The sequence below is a fragment of the Tauraco erythrolophus genome, chromosome 5 (genome assembly GCF_009769465.1).
Source record: "Tauraco erythrolophus isolate bTauEry1 chromosome 5, bTauEry1.pri, whole genome shotgun sequence".
In the NCBI taxonomy this organism is placed as follows: Eukaryota; Metazoa; Chordata; class Aves; order Musophagiformes; family Musophagidae; genus Tauraco; species Tauraco erythrolophus.
Genome location: NC_141469.1, coordinates 35,685,620 through 35,693,814, shown reverse-complemented (window position 1 = coordinate 35,693,814; position 8,195 = coordinate 35,685,620).

Sequence of the window (8,195 nt, the reverse complement as noted above, 5' to 3'; positions counted from 1 at the left end):
CGACATAAGTTTTATCTAAGAAGCACAGTATTTTGCATTATGGTTTCTTTGTGCTTACTGCATCTCTTCATTAGTAATTTTGCACGTCAGTTTACTAACAGTGCAAGAACAAGAGAAGTTTTGGAAAAGGGCATGTTTGAAATAAGGCATAAGATTCAACTAAACAAGATTGTCAGTTCCTAGCCCTTAAAACTTACTCTGTTGTTGTGCCAGTCCCTGTGCAATTCATCCATTGTTCCTCTGGTCTCATCTAGTTCCTGTTGTAGTTGAATCCCTGTTATTAAAGTAATGATAAAGTCTGGGGATGGAGGGGAGTTTGGCAGATGTCTATGGGCAAAGAACAGAATTCACTGACAAATCCTGCTTTTATAAGATACAAGCCTGCTAGTAAAACAGGAAGTTTTTTCAGGGAAATGGCATAATTTCCTGAAGCTTCCTACTGCTACAAGTCGATTCATTCCTGCACATTAGAGCTTGTGCACCATGTCTGAAAGGTGATGTGTAGGACGAGATATTTTGATTCCTGGAAGACCTTGTAATACTGCATGTGCAGAATACCTATTAGCTAGAAATTCTGTATTGAGACTTGTACTTGGATGCCTGCCTGTGGAGGTGGTTGCACATGCTTCAGCTTCCATGGGATTTGTTTATTGGCATATGGCCTGAGCTGCTAATTCCTTAAGGACTAATACGGTCTTTGTAGTTGAATAGCAAATCCCGACTATAAATCTGAAAAGACATTCTTCTGTTGGACAGTGTCATAGCACAGGCTGCTTGTTCATCTAGCGTGGAAGGATCACGAACTGAGTTGAAGGAGCCGAGTTGTACAGTTCTGAATCAAGCTCCTAATTACTGAAAAAGTCTTGCACTAAGCACAAAAGTCAAGAAATTGCGATGGGACAGGAGCACCTAGCTACAGCATGACTCTTACTTTCTAATCTCAATTGCACAAAACCTAAATTGAGTTTTCTTTCAGTGAGCCTTCCACTGATAAAATGCCAGGTGTATCATGCTTTGTTTTTTTTTTTTCTAAAGGAAAGACAAATAACTGAGCTCTTAGTGTGGCTGTATAAAGCAAAAGACCTTTTTCAAAGAGAATGCAGACCTTTCTGGAGATAGCTATATGGAAGTAGAGCATTGCTGATTTTAAGCTTTCTCCTGAACAGTCCTGTTTGGTCTGAAAACTAGACTGTCAGCCTCTGCAAAGCAGTAGAATGTGCTGTCCGCTGTCAGAGTGACTGTAAAATATATGTGTAGGAATGCAAGCCATTCTCTCTGTTGGATGAGTTGTGCTTGTTTCAGCCATCACACGTTTCTGTGACCCCTCTTCTGCCTGTGATGAGAGTGTAGAGATGGCAGTGGGTGGCAGGCTGCTTTTGCGGCAAGCTATCGACCCCTTTGCCCGCTCTGGAACAGAGGAACAGCAGGAGTAGACTGGATGGACTGTTGTGAGGTCCTGTCTTCCATGATCCCCAAATTCTGTTCTTCAGCAGTACTGTACAGCTTATAGGGACCTCCAAAGGAAATATTTGAGGTGCTTGATGTGAATATGAAATTAGACTCCAAGTGGGAATAAAATTAAAAAAAAAAAAGCAACCACAACAACAACAAAACCCTTAAGAGTTGCTATATTAAGAGTTGTGAGTATTTTAATGCTAGTTCAAGCCATGCCCAAATATGGTTCCTCAAGCCCCATTACTCTTGAAGGTTTCTGTTTTAAACGTGTCGTTGAGCTCTAGCTGGCAGTTACTGGAAAGCAGGTTTCACTTCGCCATGACTGACAGCTCTCTTCTTTACAGTGAAAATGCAGCTTAATTAGGCCAGGGATAGATTTAAGAGAACTAAGGTGACCAGTAGTTCCTCACAAGGCTGTATTGCAGGCGTTCTTCTCCCTTCCCCCCTTAACAGTGTGATTTAATCCTTGTTGCATGTTCCATTTCTGCCACGCTTGTACAGAACATTGGCCTTCCAAGAAGCTGGTCTATACTGTCAGCCAGAAACTAACAGCAGCTGTTCTGTGGAACATCATCAGCAAATCCTAAATGAGATCTTTAACTGGCAATGGGTAAATGGAAAGGCAAGGGACATCACAAATGCATTTGGAGATGGAAATTGTTTTGTGGAAAGTGGACACATGATAGAATTATGGATAGACCCACAACAGATGTTCCGGTACCTCTGTTCCTCTGCTAAATGCTTTTGCTCTTAACCATTAGAGCTTCTCAGAGTCAGGGTAACTGCCTGGAAATCTTATTTACATGAATATTTTTCTGAAGTGAAATGCCGAAGCTATGGGATCTGTCAAGCCAGAACTGAATTTTTTGAAGCTACATTTCTGAGCAGAGAATCCAGGAATTTCTCCTACTGCATGTGTCAGTATGTCACTGCAGATACTGTTTCATGGTTGTGGCACAAGGAAGGATTTGCTGATCAAACTTTTCCCTACAATAAATTTAGCCATGACTATCTGCAATGGAAGTATACTGAGGAGAAAAAGGTGCCTTCCTTGTGCCCAGGAGCAGAATGATGCAGTTAACTGACTGGGCTGAGAGGCTTGGGAATTAAGCTAATCAGTGAAAGAATCAGAATATCTCGGGTTGGAAGGGACCTGTAAGAATCATGAAGTCCAACTCCCTGCTTCTCGCAGGACTACCTAAATCTAAGCCATATGACTAAAAGCATTGTCCAGATGCTCTTTGAACTCTTGACAGACAGGCTTGGTGCCATGACCACTTCCCTGGAGAGCCTGTTCCAGTGACCGACCACCCTCTGAGTGAAGAATTTTTTCCTAATGTCTAATCTGAACACTCCATTTGCTTGTGTCCTATGACTGGTCACCAGAGAGAGGAGATCAGCATCTCTCCCTCCACCGCTCCCCTTGAGGAAGTTCTAGATTGCAATGAATAGATGCATATCTTCTGCATACTAAAGGCAGTTCCTTTGAAATACCAATATTTTTACTGACAGGAATGAAAACAGTTACACCAATTCATAGATATGTTGGCGGAAGCGACCCTGAAAATCCCCTGTTATCTCTCTCTCTAGTCTAATCTCCTGTGTGAAGTAGGGCTATAAGCAATGCTAGACCAGGTCAGCCGTGTGTTGTTTTCTAGCCAAATCTTAGAAAACTTAAAAGGATGGAGATTGCACAGTCTTTTTGAGTAATCCATTCCAGTCACGTTCTTCCTAATGTGCAACTTGAGACTCCCAAGCTGTACTGCGTGGCCACCTTCCCTTGTTTACATTTGCTGATAGTAGCAGGAGGAGGTTGAACAATATGGCCTTGGTATTATTCTTCTGGAATACACTCTCTGTTACCTGCTGGCCACCAGTTGGATGTTGTTGATCGCTGCTCTCCCAGCCTGTTGGTCCATTCCTCCATGCCATGTACCTCTGCTTCTAAGGGAGACTGCCGTGGGAGGAGGTGTCTGAAGTCCAGATGTGCTGCATTACATCCTTCACTGCATCTACATTGCTGTCAGTGGTGAAATGCATAGCTACCAAGTGGTCAAGTGTGATTTGCCTGTGGCAAGTCTGTGTTGGCTATCTCCTTGTCCTGCAAGTACTTAGGATTGAATTCCAATGGGAAGTGGTCCTTCATCCCTCTGGGAACTGCAGTAGAAGCAAACTAGCCATTTCCTGGGTCTTCCTTTTATTCAAAGTGGCAGCAGTGTCTTGGGTACATCAGCCTTTTTTCCGGTCATCAGGGCCTTCCCCTGATAAATGTGATTTTTCCATGGATGATAGATAACTATCTAACTATCTAACTATCTAACTATCTAACTATCTAACTATCTAACTATCTATCACATTGGTCAACTATTTCAACAGCTGTGGATGGGTCCCATCACATCCAGGTTTTAGGTAGACCCTAATGTCGTTTCCTCCTGATGGCCATCCCTCTCTTCTTCAGAGCACACTGGCAGTGCAGAAGTCTGGGAGCAGGCCTGTCTGTGGAAACCAAGGCCAAAAAGTATTGAATACTTGAGCTTTTTCTATCACCTGGTGCCAGGTTATTTCCTCCATTTAATAACAGGCCCACACTTTTCCTTGAAAAATTCAAGAGAAAAAACTGCATTGTGCACTGTTACAAACATCTGAAACACTGCCATGTTTCTCTATTAAAGCAGAGACAGTAGAAGAATCTTTATTTTTTGTGGCCTAGTTGCCTGGGACTTGCAGGAAGTATATCAAATTTGAGGAATATGCCCCACTTTCAAATGCGTTCTGAACATACCGTCTTTATTCTGAAGTATTCAATCATGTAGCTGCAATAACAATGACATCCTGATCAGAGGAGGTTTGTAGATGGCTGTACATTCATGAAGTTCTTCGGTTCGTGGTTCATGCTAGCTCTCTAAGCCAAGCTGAGAGAGACACACACAAAAAGCAAGACAGGCTTAGCTGTTTTCTTTTCCCATTCTATAGGTTAACTGGCAGGTAAGTTTACTGCCTAGGTAACTGTGAGCATCTGCAGTAGGGTTATTTACTGTTGGTTCAGGCAGGCCAGCTTGCACTGTGGGCCATCAGCCTTTAGGTGCCTGTGAGTTAGACAGGTCAGTTCTGGTTTCCCTTAGAGAAAGATAAAAGTTTGAAGTGCGGTTTATCCCTGACACCAAAAGGGATTTCTTCTTGGATACCCAGAAATGCTTGTCGTTCCCAATTGCCTGGTCTGCATGATGGCCAGCAAGTCTGTCCCACGTGAACAAATGAGTCATCCACATTCAGCCACCCCTGAAAACATGGCTTATCAACATTATTCAGGCTGGGTTGTCAGAGGATCTGATTACCTGAGAGTTGCTTAACATGTCAGCCAGGTCTCAGCGTTTGCCTGTTGGTTTGCTTTACTCCATAAAGCTTGCAAGCATTAAAATGGGAAGGGGGGAGTCTCCTCAGGGTAGCCAGGGGTGAATATTTAGGCCAAATAAATATTAATAGATGTCTATGCTGTGACTCATATGCTCTGAAGACATGACACAAAATTCTGGGTTGGCATATTAAACCTTTGTTTCCTGTACCCTATGTGCAGTCTGCAACCTGTGCATGGCCTATACAGAACTTGGGGGCTTGCTGCAGATGTTGTCTCTGAAGGTCTATCATATGCCCACTGACCTGCGGAGGAGCAGCATTGGCTTACTGCTGCTCTGCTAGGCTCTCAGTATCACTATTAGTGCAGAGGCTCTAGAGGTGGACATTGTACCCAGGTACAATCCCCACAAGGCAAGGACAGTGGTTGCAGGATGGGGAAATTGGGCGGGGAAGTAGCTGCAGCCAAGTAAGTTAAAGCATAAGGTACTTTGACACACTCCTCCTTCAGATTTCTCAGCAGCATCTATTTGGAGGTGGAAAGTGATTCCATTAGCTGAGTATTTTTGATAATCTTCATGGAGAATCTGCTTCCAGGCAGTTAAAAACCAAATCTTTAGTGTGTGCCGCAGACTAAGCCGTGCCTCGGTTTACACCTACAGAAACGCCTGCATCATATCAAAATGTAAACCAGAAACATCAAGGTAAGGAAGGGGTTAAAACCACACTTAGTAGATCATACACGTACTTATTTAATGCTTTTTAGACTTAGACATGAAGAGTGAAAATAATGCCTATTGATATGGAGAATCACATTGCAACACAGCAAATAGTTTAGCAAAACACTGAAGCTCTGTCACGAACAAGAATCCTATAGATAAGTAGCCATCTAAAGCCATCTAAAGCCATAAAGGTAACAGGAACTGTTACCGGAACCCTATTGTCTGTGGGTAACGACCTTAGAAGGAGCAGATAAGCTAATGGGAACTGTTAACGACCATTCCGTGATCCGGTGATGAGTCATGTATGCCTTTGCATTATAAATTGGTTCTTGTTTTGCCATACGGTGTGCACGTTTGTGGTGGAGCGATCCCCCGTGCACCCAGCGCTGCAATAAACATACCTACTGTACAGCTTTCCGAGTTGGGGAGTCTATTTCCGCACGTCATTATAAACGTCAAAAAATGGCTAACTAGTAGTTGCATCTTTGCAACCAGTAGTCACCACGTTCTAGGACACGACTCAGTCACCAGCACTGCCCTGTGCAAAGGGGAGTGATATTTATGACTATGAGGAGTCACAAAGGGTTAAAGAACATGTTTATCGTTACGCGCAGTGACCTGGTGAGCGGATTTCTTCGCCGGCCGGAGGTTGCGCGGCGGCGCTGGCGGGGCCGGGCGCGGCCCGGGCGGGAGCGCGGCCCCGCCGGCAGGTGCCGCAGCAGCGCTGCCCGGCGCCGCGCTCCCGCCTTTCCCGGTTGTCCGGCCCGGACTGACACTCGACATCGTTCCTGTTCCAGAAAGGATTTGCCTGTTCCCGCCCGTGCCTGCAACCTGCAGCACACGCAGTTACGAGGGTGGCTCATGGCCCCGGCCAAACACGGCTCGCCTCCCGGAGAGGTCCCTGCGCGCTGCCCCGCGCTCCGCTGCTGCTGCGGCTGCTGCTGGCTTGCCCGGCGCCATCGGAGAGCGAGGCCCCACGGAACGGGCCAGCGCGTCTCACGGGGAAGAAGACCCTTAGACAAGGGGGTGATAGTCAGTACGTCGTGTCAGATCAGCGTGTCGCCGTGCCAGCAAACACTGGTCTTGCTGTTACGTACGATATAGAAAAGGACCACTAAGGGGGCTAGAACTTAAGCAGACGAAAGGAAATGAAGAGATGAAAAGGTAGGCAGCGTCAGAAATACACATCCATAAATTTTGACTATATTTATATACCTATGCTTAAGGGCACGTCTATAACAATCTTTCCTTACAAGAGCAGAGAAAGAGGTGCCTGATCAAACTTGAATGAAACACAAGGGGATGAGGTCTTCAGTTCACAAGGCAGGAGAGATGTTGAAATGCATCCTGATGCAGGAGGTCAGGTGCTGATGGAAGAAGATGCATACACTGGAGCCTTGGCACCTGTGGTCACTGTAGGGGCTGAACTGTTCTGAGAGAGTCAATGGGGTGCTTGATCAGTTGAGAAAAACTCAGAGCTGGAAACAGTGGAGGTTTGTACAGGGGCTTCAATACTGAAACAAAATATGAGCAAATGAGTCTTTATTTATCAGGGAACCAGATCATACGTGACTTACCAACAAAACAAGTTAAATCAATTTCTTTTTATTGTGGTTAGCATAACTTGTCCATTAATGTTTAAGTTAACAAAGTTAGTGAGAGCAGAAGGAAAATCTACAGCATGTAACACGGCAGCAAAATCAATTGTACAACGTGCTCAAACCAGACGAGTTGCTGACCCTACCCCGATAACCGTGAATGTACAGAGAACGTCACAGCTGGACTGTGCAAGAGTCAATGACCAGCTGAGCCAACAAAGGGCTGATATGAAGGGAAGGTCTTTCAAGGTGTTTAGATTACACTCTTTGGCAGAGGAGAGCTACTGGATTTTGCAGGCAGCCTACTGCAGCTGACTGGTTTGGTCATGCTGCAGAGCGGCAATGTGGGCAGGACCCCAAGGGCAATGGGGGATGTGCCTCCAGGTCTGCTCTCCAACTCCAGTCTCTTTTCAAGGACCCTTCTCATAAAAGCTTATGACTCTGGGAAATCTCCTGTTTGCTCACCTCTGAAGGTGTTCAGGAGGACTCTTCCATACCGGGTTACAGGATACCAAAAAGGAAATGTGACCGAGGCCGATACTGGATACAAGGAAACTCAGCTGAGTTGGGTTGCGGAGGTCAAGTCCAAGAGAGCATGGCCAGGCACTGTGCCGGACCATATAGCTGCCTGATTTGCATGCCTCATGTGAACAAGGCTCAATGCCACAGCAGCTGGCTGGACAGCAAGGAGGCAGGTTGCCAACTGGCCCTGCCCAGCCTATGTCACCCTGGTCCCTGGAGAACATGCTGGTGGGACGGACGGGGGGGCTGTGCCTACCCTCACCATAACTGTGCACACTCAGTGGAGACACTGGGAGAACAGGAGGTGAACACATGGGCTGGGAGGCCCCACAGGGAGAGCACCAGGATCTGTGGGGATTCACCTGGGGAAAGAGGGAAACGGTTTTCTCATGCATCCAGAGGAGACTGTAGAGTTGGTTGGATTTGTTTACAAATCTTTTTCATCCCACTTTTTCCAGAACGGGGGAGCTTCTTTATCTGAAAGTCCGCAGTTTGAGTGTGTGTTATAATCTCTAGAGTCAAAGCTCTTTCCATGTGCCAGCAGGGT